Source organism: Opisthocomus hoazin, chromosome 2 (genome assembly GCF_030867145.1).
Source record: "Opisthocomus hoazin isolate bOpiHoa1 chromosome 2, bOpiHoa1.hap1, whole genome shotgun sequence".
NCBI lineage: Eukaryota > Metazoa > Chordata > Aves > Opisthocomiformes > Opisthocomidae > Opisthocomus > Opisthocomus hoazin.
This window is the reverse complement of record NC_134415.1, coordinates 71,319,033-71,332,635: the sequence shown is the minus strand read 5'-3', so window position 1 is coordinate 71,332,635 and position 13,603 is coordinate 71,319,033.

Genomic DNA, 13,603 nt, shown 5'->3' with positions numbered 1-13,603 from the left:
TCTGTAAACCAAATAATTTTCCCACAAGGTGAAACAGATGTAATATATTTTCAGCACTTGCCTTTGTGAAGTGAGTTCACTCTCATAAATTCAGCACAGTGTCAGGTCAAACATCCCCTGGAGAAACCAGGACATAGATTACAGTTAAAGCCATGAACAGCACACGCCAACCTATGGCTATACCTGCAGCATTTATTTTGAATGTATGACACCTTGAACTTCAAAGAATAGTTCATTACAATAGCTACAGGATCGAACAGGGAAGAGGGCAGTGAAATACAACATTCACTTCTGCAGTTCTTAGGTACAGAGCCAGCAGTGTTTTCCCACATGATTATAGAAACAAGGAAGCTTTTATAAACTTAGTGGTGATGGAGAAGCATAGTTACATCTCATTATACACTAAAGAATGGGAAGGATAACTTTTTCTATTAGCTGTGAGTTTTTACTACCAGGAACCGAGCTTTTCCTCTTCTTTTCTTTCCAGAAAGTGGTCAAGTTAAAAAATAAATATATAAACAAACACAGATGTGTGTATAATTTTGTATATATTTTTATGTATTTTTGGAGTTCTACTTTAGCATCTTGCCATCATTGGGGAAGTACTCTGTGCTTGTACATTCCAGACAAGTCCTCCCAATAGCCTCTCCTGTACTTTGATGAAGAAATCCAGTGCTTATAGAGATAATGCATGTTTGCATCCCAAGAGTTGTGCTTCCTGCCCACTCCGATGAAAGCTGCAGGTTCTCCAAAATGACTAGATCTTCCCCGTTCACTACTTTCTCCCATTCTTGAAAGTACTGCAGAAACTCATGGGTTTAAACAGAGATCAATAATAGTTTCCCAGCTCTGACAGGGAGGCAGCAGTGCAACTGGATTGCTGACAGAGGACTTTGAAATAAAATGCTGTAAAGATAGCCAAAAAGTGGCAAGTCAGACCAACAGAATGTGATCAGCACCAGAGATACAGGACTTTGCGCCAGTCAGACAAAAGGGCCATTAGAAGTGTATTTAAGCCTCTAGGGTTGATTTAACAGAGACAAAGTTTACTGTGGCGCAGCAAGCACTCTCGCTCCATGGAGGCGGGAGCAAGCAGTCGGTAGGTCCTGTCCGAGCTGCTGGGGGGAAGGAAGGGAGAGAAAAAAAACAGAATCAGTGTATTTATCTTCTGAAATGCTGTCACTTTCCACCTCTGGTCCTCAGCTAGTTTGTGAAGTTTCACCCCAAAAGAAGACAATGATTTAGAAGGGGAAAAGGCTGCCCTGCGGCTGGTGTCGCCAGTCCCTGAGACAAGTCCTGAGAAGCTGTCCTGGGAATGCACCACACTGAACAGCCTGTGAAGGAAAAAGGCTGTCTGAGCGTTGCCCAGCTGCACCGCCACCAGTCTGCGGCTGGCCACCCTCCGGGTCCCATGTGTCTTCTAGACGTTAGCATCTGTGGGATTGTCTTGTGATAAATGCCGAGATTGGTTCAAGACTAATACAGAAATCAGGGGAAATTCAGTGTTCCTTCGCTAGGAGTATTCCCCACATTACTGCTGACATTCAAGTACACCGAGACTGTAGAAACAAAGCTTTTAGAAGAGGATGGGGAATGCAATCATGAACTTCAGAAAAAAAAAAAAAAAAAAGAAACACTGAAATACAGTGGATAAGGTAAATAGAGTACCTGTGTCACATCTTTCTAATGCCCTTGGTAGCCTTAGTAGGTGTCTCTCTCTAACTGTCTTTTCCCTAGTGATGAAGACTGTCCCACAGCTCCACCACCTCTCACAGACCACATTAATGCAGAGCAGTAGCCCAAGTTTCTCTTGCCAGGTCTGTCTCTAGTCCTTGGGGGCCCAACTCGCTTAGACTACCGTGGGAGCATCACTCTCTTAGTGGTGTGGCAGGGTCCCTGAGGGGCAGAAGAGGCAAGGAAGATACTGCTGTCCTGTGTGCCACCTCCCACTGCAAGGGACGCCGTATCATCACCCACACTAGCGTTCAGTCCATTGCAACAGAGACCCCAGAAAGGGGACCTCTGCAGCAACCTTGAGCAGACAGTCTTGAAGCATGGAAATGAAGTCTTTGCTACAAGATAACACTTCTGTTAAACTCCCAAAGCACAAGTGCAACTACCATAAACCACCCCTTGAGTATCTCTTTTTCAGGTGAAGCTCTGCATCACAGCACTTTACCATTTTCGTCAATAGAGGAAGTAGACAGCTTTTTCCTCCCTAAAGCTTCTGGCCATGGGGCTGCAGGTACTTTACTGACAGTAACGTTATAGCAATCCCTAACACTGCAATCCAAGGACAGATGCTGAAGTCTCGATCAAACCTGAAATTATTATCTTACATTGTGCATCTTGGCAATCCTTTCATTCCTGGCTTGGTTGTAAGCCATACCTTTATAGTGATCACAAGGATCACAAAGCCAGGACCAAAACCTGTGGAGGGAACCCAGCATTCACAAAAGCAGTCAGGTTTGCTCAGCCCTTCGCAGTGCAGCTAATGGAACACGACCCAAGTTCTCCACCACTGCAGCAGTGCCATTTAAAACATTTGGTAGCTATATTGTCAGCCTTTAGAAAGAAGTACCACTTTAACTTCCAGCAACTCCTTCTGCTTCCAGAGAAAAGCAGAACTTCATCCTTGCCTTTATCCAGTAGAAATGTGTAGCAGCCTGCATGCAGCCCTACTAAGATGGAGCACTGGAAAAGAAGAATGGGAGAAAGAATGAGCCACATGTTCCAGCTGTATAGCCATGCTTAAGGCATCGCTAGAAGACACTTGGGTGTCTCTCACCATGAGTGGTATGTAATAATCTATGATGTCGAACCAATGAGTGGATTCTGAATCCAGGCAGCCATGGATCACTGCCAGCCTGCAGACCATCAGGAACCCTTGTCATGCAGTTCTTAATTCAAAACATCATACTGGTGAGATAGTTCCATAGGCCCGGTCCAGATGACAAGTAGCCCATACTTGGTTTGTAACATATGAAAAATGTTAGCTTCCTCAGTATTCATAGCTTTCGCATTCTTTATTTCTTCATCCCAGAATTTTGAAGACAGAAACTCTGCGGGGCTATCCTCATTAAATGAAGCCACCAGCAGGTCTCCCTGGGCAGCCAGAAGAGTGGAGTTCAGAAGATATTCCATCCTTAATTGCGCCTGAGTGTTTGGCACACACTTATTTGTGAGACAGAGAAACACATCTGCATGTCTTGAAAAAAAAACGTATTTCAACACCTTGCAGCTCATGTACAAATGCAACTATAACCTTATGCTTTTATACTGCTTCTTATCTATTGTATCTTTTTTAGATTCCTAAGCATTGAATATACAATGCTTTGGCCACAATTCGTTGTCTTTATTGCAGCCAAGTACTGTTTGAAATACGAGAGATCTGAAGGCCATCCAAACTTCTTCTGACATTGTTTTTTCCAAGCACGGCCCAAATTTTGCCATGACTCAAGTGAAGTTTAAGGCATAGTGGTGCCGAACAAAAAGAAAGCATCATCCAACAGTTTGCATAATGTAACTATACATGAGATAGATAGAGATGAAATTAGATACTGCAGGCATCGGTGAGGAAGATGCATCCATAGCCAAAGTTTCAAGCAACTGACAAAGATCATCAGGATTTTGCAACAGAGAATAGCCATGTGTTTTTCAGTGATGTCAAAGATGAAAGAGATTATTATAATTTTCAGCTGTTACTAGTGCAAGCCATTTCACAAACTCATTTCAGCCAAGAAAAGAATCCAAGTATGTGCCAAACAATCCCATACAAAGCTTCCCATGTAGCCTGTACATTTATACGTCTATCAGAAGCACAACATCAGATTATCAGACAGAGAATAATTGCACTTGCTGCAGGATATCAGACTCTGCAAATATGCTGTGTGTTCGGCCCAGCCAACCAAAGTAAGGCTTTATTCTGAAGATTATTCCATCATAGACAGTAAGCAAATCTGATGACCTGTAGTCTGGAGATGGGAATGGGAGGGGTCAACTCAAACCAAACGAAAAGTTTGTGTTAAACTTCAAAGAGTAAAAAAAGAAAATAAAAGAGTTCTTCAACTATAGGAGGGGAGAATACTGAAGTTACAACATGTCAAGTCAACTCTTTGCACACTAATATTGCCAATTCTTTTTAAAATCTGTTGTTAATGTTTTCTTCATCTTCATTAAATATGTCCTTGTTTTCTCCCATAAAGTCTCAGTAGCATTGTTATATATTGGTGGCTGTTGTGAAGTTGTCTTTGTCTTGATATTCCCAAGATGACTCCATCTCTGTAGCAAGCCTCTCTCACTCTACATTATCCACTGTTAATAGCAATCCAAACAACTCCTAGACTTAAAATATTTCTGAAAAATTGGAAGAGCATCCATGGCTCCATTCTGCAGTGGGAAGAACTGCAGCACAGAGAGATAAAATCATCTGGCCTTGGCAGGAAGCCACTTACAGAATACTTGCTTTTTGTTTATTTTTTTTTTCTCCTGCTTTTATATCCCAGATACTTCTTAGATATTGTTTTCTTTCTCTCTCTTGCTCATATTCTGTTTGATTTTTTTTAATCTTTGCCTTGTATATTGAGGTTTCTGTATTCTTAATTTTTTCTCCCTATTGGCTATTTCATAGGAGAAAACCTCCCCTTTGTTGCATAAAGTCCCTAGTGAAACAACCAGCAGGACTAGGACTAAGCATACCTTGCTCTAATTTTGTCCCATATTTCTCCGTCCTTTGGATCCGCTTATCCCTAGTTCTACCCATTTTGCGCTAAACTTCTAACCCTCCCCCCCATTCCCTGCCGCCGCCTTCCTATTTTCTTTCTGCCTCTCTCTCCTCTTTTCCCACCAGCTGGACATAAAGGGACCAGGATTTGAAATACCAAACAATAGCTTTTCAGATCTTGGTATGTTTCCTAAGGACTTCACAGGACTCAAGTCTATGGGAGGGGGAGTAGCCTTTAAAAAAATAAGTAGATGTTCCTAATCATTGCCAGGAGATGCACTAAGGGGAGCCTAAAAGGACTCAGTCACAAAAAGGGAGTGCTATTTTCCTTGCCATGAGCCCAGTAGTGCACTAGCCAGCACTCTGAGTCACTGGGGGGAGCTTTGCTGGGAGAAGTCATGCAGGATGTTCAGTCCAAGAAATCAATCTCAGAACAGCCATTGCCCTGTTTTGGAGAACATCAAGTATCAACAAAGAGTTTCAAGAAGGTTGTTCAACGTAACCTTCTCATTACCAGGAAGAACCGTCAGCTACGCCTAGGCAGAACAGTCCTCCTTAACAGTTTCTCCCTGGTATCCCTTATTACTCTGATGTTAGCATGGTCACTGTGACCCAGGGTCATCTGCTGCGTACAGATTGGTGGCGTATGTTCAGAATGTCCCTACATTCCTTTAAATAGTTCAAGAAATATTTCCCTGATCTCACTGCATTTCGGAGATACCATATGATAACTTCAGCCAGTCCCTGTCCACATACTCCTTTCCCAGCTCCCCGCAGTTGTTCTTATTCATAATATTAGCATTATTTATCAATCTTCACAAAAATTACCAACAAAGGTCAGTAAAACTGAAACACCTCAAGGTGTCCCTCTGTGTCCTGCAGCCTGTCACATAGTCAGAAGCTCGGAGGAAAAAACCTTGCTCTCAGAATGATCCCTTCAATAAAGATATAGAAGAAGAAGAAAGAGACGATTATAGAAAATGTTGGGAGGCCTTTTAGAAAACTGGTATATAAAGTAAGAAATAAATGATTGACATGCTCTTGTCTTAGATGTCTGTGATAAATTTCAAATCAAGCATTAATTGTGTAGTATTTGTATTGGAGTAGATGTCCCACAGACATTTGAGACAGGTCCTTTGTTGCAAGAAAATCAGAAAATAAGAACTAGCTTCCCAAAGACCACTTTGGTTTGTATTTGTGTATCTTGCATGGAAAATGGAATAAATTGGTAGAGACACCATTTGTCACTTTGTCATTTTGAGTGTGATGTGCAAAGTCACAGAAGGGTGACATGGACCAGCTTGTCATCTATTGCTTTACGTACCTACCCTTCATCACTTGCACTGCTGAGACATCAAGTTAGCCAATGTATGTGATGCAATGAGAAACAGCACTGTAACCCAGGGCATCTCTTCATATGCCTCTAATCGTGGTATGCTTTTCTGTTTCTGAAATGCACGAGAGGGTTTTCATCTTGTCATATGCAACGCACACAAATGAAGAGCGGGGAGACTACAAGCTTGGTCACATAAAAGGAAAAATACGGAAAAAAATCCCAATATCGAACATGAAGTTGGTGAGTTCATTGTTTATCTGACTCTGTTTTCTGGGTCTGGAGATAATATTTTCTAAAGTCTGTCACAAGACCTGTCACAGCTTTGGGCAAAACAGGTGTTTTCTCCATGCTTCTGATGCTCCTCCCTTAAAACAAACTTCACAAACCTAAACTACCACAAGGTGAACTGATAATGCTCACAGGTGAAAGCCTAGAGAGCAGCAGGGTATGAGTATGCTGTGGGACCAGTTCCTCAGTCCAGGTCCATGCCTGAGTCATGTCAAAACTCCTCACTCCGACAGTGGGGGAAGTCAGAACTAGACCCAGACATACAGCCTCGCTCCCTCCCTCCCTCCCTCCCTCCCTCCCTCATACACGAGGTCCCAAGGGAAGGAAAGCTAGATCCATTTGCTGGAGACAGCTCCAGCATTTTTCAGCAGATCCCAGGTCTGATGAACTAACAGACCAGGACGGTGAGGGGAGGGAAAGGACACTGTACTCAAGCTTCACTCTCTTCAACAGTAACGTAAAAGAAACCACAAAACCAGCCCTACGATCACATGCAAATAAAGACTCTGTGATCTCTTGGAATTTAGGCTCACTGGGAGCAATGCTTTACAAGCAGTCAATACAGATCTTCCCAGGTGAGTCTTACACTATAATGCAGCTTTCTCAGGATCTTTATAGGACAACCAGACGTACCAGACAGTCTGGCCCTGGATAGGAAAGAGGAAGACATTTGAAAACCTTCTGGTTAGGAAGCATTGTGTCCTTTTGAAATATCTCAAAGACAGCCTTGTGCAGGCATTACAATTAGCGAGGGAAAGAGAGGATTGTGAAAAAAAAGAAATGAAGGAAATGGAAGGAGAACATGAAGAGCATTTTAAGTGGTTGGAGGCAAATGCCCCACTACGGGGAGTGGGCAAAAAGGAAGCTAAAAATAGGCAGCATGAGACAGGGCTCTCCAAAAGGAGTGGGAAGGACACTGTGTTCTGGAAACTGGTGCAACCAACCACAGACAAACGTGCCAAGACTCTTGTACATTCTGTTGGCAGTTGCTCAAGGCTGGCACGTAACCCGTACCAGGAAAGGTATCACCAAGTAGGAAGTGCCCTTCGCTGGTGCATGCATTGCCAGTACAAACTCCTGAGGGGACAGAGGCAAATGGCTCATCAGTCAGTGGCAGAAAATGATAAAATGAAGATCTTCCTGGACTCTCCCTTATCACCAGAGGTACTGATAGAAGTGAAGTTTTATGTACTTATCTAACTCCATCAAGAGAAAAAAAATTTCTACCTATTCACAGTCAGATTATAGCCATTTGTTCTTGTGCTTACATTGGCATTTAGTTTCTTTCTAAATTAGCTTTAGTTAGCTTATCTTCTCCCCCCATGTGTTTGTAGAGAGTAATCATATTCCCCCCACTAAGCTAACATGCCGACCTCTGCTATTTTCTCATTGTAACTCATATCTTTGATTCCGTGATCATTCTCCTTTTCCACTCCTGCATCTACTCTGGTCCAAACTAGTTTCTCTTGAAATGAGGTAAACAGAGCCAAAATGAAATTTCAAATATAAGCTCACAAGCACCTTGCAAAATAGTACCTCTCTGCCTCCTTCTAAGATGCCAGACCTGACAAAACATCTGAGGATAAATAAGTCTTTTTCACTCCCAAATTACACTTGTATTTCTAAGTCCCTATTGCCTCTTACAGAGACCAAGTTTACACCACGTGTTCTGATCACCTCCTAAATGCAATGATTTGCTATTTCTATCGTTCAATTCTATACCTTTTCTGCTGCAGTCATCTTCAAGTTAATCTTCAGATCTTCTGATCTTCATCTGTATTGGCGGGCTTCTCTTTTTATTTATCATTGGCGGTTTCCATCAGCTTATTCCTGTTTTCTATGCCAAGCCCATGAAACAAACATATTAAGTGGCACCAGCGCCAAGTGTCTCAAGGCACCTCCTTGCAACCTGACAGGTTTCTTTTCTGCACAGCATATTGTCCCTTCTCTTTCATGTGCAACTTGGGTATCTCATATTAATCTCTGTCTTCTCCAATATGACAGTTTCTCAGGCAGCACAGTATCAAATACTCCATTAGAGACCAGGAATATTGGACTTACTATATTTCCTTTAGCTAGAAAATAACTTTTTTTTCTCAAAGAGTAATTTTATGTCAATATGGAACGCTCTATGCAATCAAGGCAATTTTTTGCCCTGTTTTCTATTTACTTGTGTTTCCTTAATTGTTCTGTATGTCAGCAGTAAGCTGTGCTAAAAATCTTTGCTGTTAGAACTACACCTCTCTGACTGGTCTCACAGGTGAATGTTGTCCAGTGCCTTGACTTGAGTACATGGAGAGAGCATGGAGACCACATGTTCCTCACCATCTCTTCCAAGTCAAGAAGTAGGAGATACATTCAAAGAAAACACAAGGAAGTTGTTCTTCAGTCAAGCTGCAGGTAAATTCTGGAATTTCTTGTCCTGAGATGTTGTGGATGATTGAAGTTAAAAACAATGAGGGGGCGCATGAATGAGACAATGAAAGAGGAAGCAAGTGAAGGTTAATAACTACCACCCTTCCCTTGCTTACTCTGGGTATGAAAGTCCATGGGACACAAACTGCTGGAGGCTTGGAGAGTAGTGCTGAGTTGGGAAGCATGGTGAGATGGATTTTCAGTCTAATCCACTGAATTAACTCTTACATATTTATGTAATATACCATAACTTATTTGAGCAGCTTATCAGAGTCTTACTTCCACGACACTCCTTCTAACATACCTACTCCCATTCATTTTTCACCTCATGGCAAACATCATCATCATTGAAAGCTGAGACAAAGTATTTGTTTAGCTTTTACACAATACTTAGATTATCTTCAAACCCTGTAATATCTTTATGGCACAGCAGATGCACTTCTTTTTCTTTTTTTCTTTACATTTCTTGCTTTACCTGCTGTTATTTACTGTAATTTCTTTTTTTAAGTTAAGAGTTTGACTTCTGGAAATTCTTACTTTGTCCCTACATTTCCTAAGATCCAGGAAATGGTTTATTTCTTGATAAGTCCTTTTTCGATTCCTTGTAGCCTGCAAGTTTCATTCGTAAGTTCCTATTTGACACAACAAATCATTAGGCCACAACTGGACCCCTTTCTACAAGTACTTCCTTGCCAAAATAGATGTTACACCTTTGAGGTAGATTCTACACCTTTGATTTGAGGAATTCTAGCCCTCTGCTGCCTCTCATTTCTTTGTGATATTTCAGTAATGAAAGTAAGGACAACAGGAGAGCATGGAAAGTAGATTTTGTCATCTGAAGCCCCTTCCAAGTGTCTAAGGTACTTACCTTCAACAATTGCAGCCATCTAGTGGGCAAATACCAGAAAATGTCACTAGTCAGTAAAAATGTGGTCTCCTGTTGCTTGCAATTGTTCACTTTCTGAGTGGACTGATATTTCATGGCTAAACTACACAATATGAAAGAAAACCATGTGCCTAAATATCTTCATCATAAGCTTGTATTACAGTGTAGTTGCCCTGGCCACCCCCTAAGACCTCAGGAATGAGCACACCTTGCTACCACAGAACATTATGCCACAAGGAGTCACTTGGGCATATAGATTTATTCCCTTGCATCTTCAACGCCACAAAAAAAGGTATGCGTTTACTAACCGTGCCATGCACTGAGATTGATAGTAAATTCATAACCAGAATGGTTTCTACAGTTGGTCACACAACTGACTCACTTGGATGCCTGGCAAATGAATGTGGAGTCAGATTTGCACCCATCAAGGCCTTACCCTACATCTGTGATTCCCAACCCGTGCTACACCTACCTTGTTGATGCACCAAATACTCTATCGAGGGGAATGTCAGCAGCTGCTGATTATCCCTGGTGTAAATGTTTGTCATTGCAGTAGGTGGCTCTACATAGACAATTACTACTTTTGCATGTTAATTAACTTAGACAGCTAAGTAATGGCAATCCAATAGCAACTGCCTTTTGGGGTATGGGAGGTATGGAAGGAAAATGTATCAGCTGGTATGCGTTTGGTGGAAAAGAAGGTGCAAAGCTGCAGGAAAAGGAAGAAAGGAATGTAGATATATCTTGACCTGTAAAGAGCCACCTATGGAGCAAAGTTGTTGCTTTTGCTGCTGTCAGTGGCAATTACCTCTTTTAGCATCAGTTGTGATTGTATCCATGCACTCTCTGACCACAAACTGCTTTGCTAAAGTCTTTTTTATGCAGATATATCAGTCACATTTTGAACATCATATAAAACAAGGTACTTCCTGAAGACCAACCTTCAATATTTTTTTAAATGACCACATTATCATGGAGTACACAACACCCGAAATGCTCTTGTGTCAAAAAAACATGCACTTGGCAACATCATTATGATGACGTCCTTCTTTCCTTACCAAAAGTCATCTTTAAAAATGCTGCGACTTGAGTACAAGGCATGACTGTTCCATTTTGTCAGCTAGGAACTCACCACAATTTCCATGCTGTATCTCTGATAAATGCTTCTAAATACACTGAAGGAATGACTTATTGGAAGCCTAGTCATTTCAGTTCTGTTTTAAATAATACCACAAAACTTAGTTGAACTCTAGAGTTATTTCCAAGTTGAAAGATATATGCCCATGAAAGCATTTGCCAAACAGTGAACCCTGAGAACGTAACTGATACACTAAGTAGGTACAGTGCAAAAGTCTAGCTTTTCCACACCCTGCACCCATGCTATGGGTGCTTTCAGGTGTCTTATCATTGCTAGCATTTGCCTACATCATTTCTGTCTATTTGGAATAAAAAATTTATATAGCAGTTTTCTAGGGAGATTCAGTCCTTTGTGCTTCCTTAAGATCACTGTTGTGAAGCTGGGTATGAAGGAATAGACACGGTAGGAGAGGATCAGATCAATGTAGGTAAGAAAGTCAGAAACATTCAGCAACTGAAGTTCCCCTCTCTACGCCTACAGCATTTTCCCTCCCTTTTCTCTTCATTCAGCTCCCATTTTCGCTTGTCTGAGTGTCTGAACTAATGCACAGAATTTTGTCCGTTTCCTGCTCCTCCATCTCCCAGGAAAGCGTCACTGCCAGACACTCACAGCTGCCTCTGCTTTTTCTGGAGCAGCAGGTATTTGTCTCCAGACCATGAAGCATCACTGCTCACAAGGATATCTCCAGTGTTTCATATTTTACGGGCAGGGCAGTTTCTGTCAAAAAAGCAGAAGGCGCTCTGTGTCCCTAAGTCCCAGGGCAAAGCTGCGAGCATGCAGCAGCACACAACAGCGCCCAGGGAGGGGGGAGGTACGTGCCAGAGGAGATGTCATGCTCCACGCAGACCTCCACTGCGTTCAGCACAGCCTCTGCAGCTCCTGGAGCCAGATGCTTTTTGGACCCTAGTGTAACTATCTGGCTGATTCAGCGTCGCAGCTAAGTAAACCGTTTCCAGCCAAAAACATACCAAATCCACCCCTTTTTCCCATTGATAGATTATTTTTGAGCTCTGAATTTCATCAGTTTGTTGTAATTGTCAGAACTTCACCATAGCTCTTTATCGAAGTGTATGCTACTCGTGTTTTACCAAACTGACATGATATCATTTCTATCGCTGGATCAACTCCCTGAAAGCTTTCATCAATAGACAGTGGAACTGAAACAGTCCTTTATAGTCGGATCCCTAAGCAAAGGCAGACTTACACACACATACATAAAACAGCAGCCAACGTTTGCTTGTGTGCATGGCCTGGCAGCAGTTTTTAGTACTGAAACCCAATGGTACACAAGAGGTAGGAAAGCAGATGTGCCGTGACGTTCCCAGCACCAGCAGAACATCCTCAGCTACATATTCTAGCGATCAGTCCGCCTCAGGGGAGCTGACATTAAACAATGCTGGATTTATTTCACATTCCAGAATAGCAGCAATAATCCTAAATTACACAGGTCTACACTGGACTTTAGCGCCTGACAGTCGTTTGTTAGCTGCAGTCTTGCTCCGCATGTACTCAGTCCCTGCAATACTTTAGCATGTTGCCTTCTGGCAGGATTAGTGTACCGGACATCCCCTGAGAAAGCCGTAGGAAATACATACTGGTCTTGTGGTTAATTTAGCAAAGCTCTCGATGTCATTATTATTTAGTGGAAATGTAGTCAAACACTTACTGGGCAGCCAAAATTTAAATAAATTCCCATGTTCTTAAGTGGTCATTTTGATTGTTTGACATAAAACGCACATCTCTGTTTAAGACACAAGGCATACACAGATGAACTTACACACCACTGCGGGTTTAAACATGCTGAAATTATTTGCAACTCTGCTTTAAAGCTGCTGGCTTCCAAAACCAATTGTGATAAGTAAAGTGAGATCTGGAACAAATTAATATATTTCCCAATAACCTGTGGGTTTCTTCGGGACTGCTCATAGTACTTACTGGGCAGACAGAGATTCCCATAAAAACAACAAAATGTGAAAGAAGGAAAAAACTATATGAATATTGATAAGGTGCAAAGTCAAGCACTTAAAATTTAGGAAGTGTAAAAATGTTCCTTGTGTGATGTTAATTTGAGACCCTCATATACATTTCTGCTGATACAAACCTGATACTCAACTTTTTTCCACAGGATTCTTCCGCGGCCGGAACAGACTGGGAAGCCAGGAGGCAGAAGCAAAATGCTGGTTTCCAAGTAGGACACAGCTGGCTGTCAGCAAATGCCACACCAATGCCAGCTTCTCTGCTGCAGAATCAGAGAGGAGCCCGGAGGAGTTATCAGAGGCACAACTGACCAAGGTGCACGTGTTTGTGCAGAGATACTGACTGTGCAGAAAACAAGTTAACCCCTCCATCTCCTACCTTTCCCAGTGGGCCCTTAAGAGCAGATGTAACCCAGCTGGGCTGCCCAGGAGGGGCTGCCTGATCCTGCTGCCTCCTTCCCTGCCCTGCAGCCCCACAGATGGGTTCCTCACCCAAGCTGGGGGACAGATAGACCCCGTGTCCGCGGTCAGCAGGCTCTTGGAGAGAGATGGCAATCAGGAACGGGCAGCCGGAGCTGTTCCAGGAGCGCATTCATGTTCTCAGCCATCATCTCCCCTACCGCAGGGATCTGTGGTGAAGGGCCAGGTTGTGCCCTCGGCTGCAGACCTGTAGTGGGAGAGGAGCTGCCCCGGCCAGGCACCTCCTGGGAGCAGATGTGCATCCATGGGAAACAAGTACCCCCAAGGCACGGCACAGACAACACCTTGCAGAGATCCTCAAACCACTTCTAAATGGCCTACTGCAGGGAGAGGGGATCAATCCTGCATTAATGCAACTCTA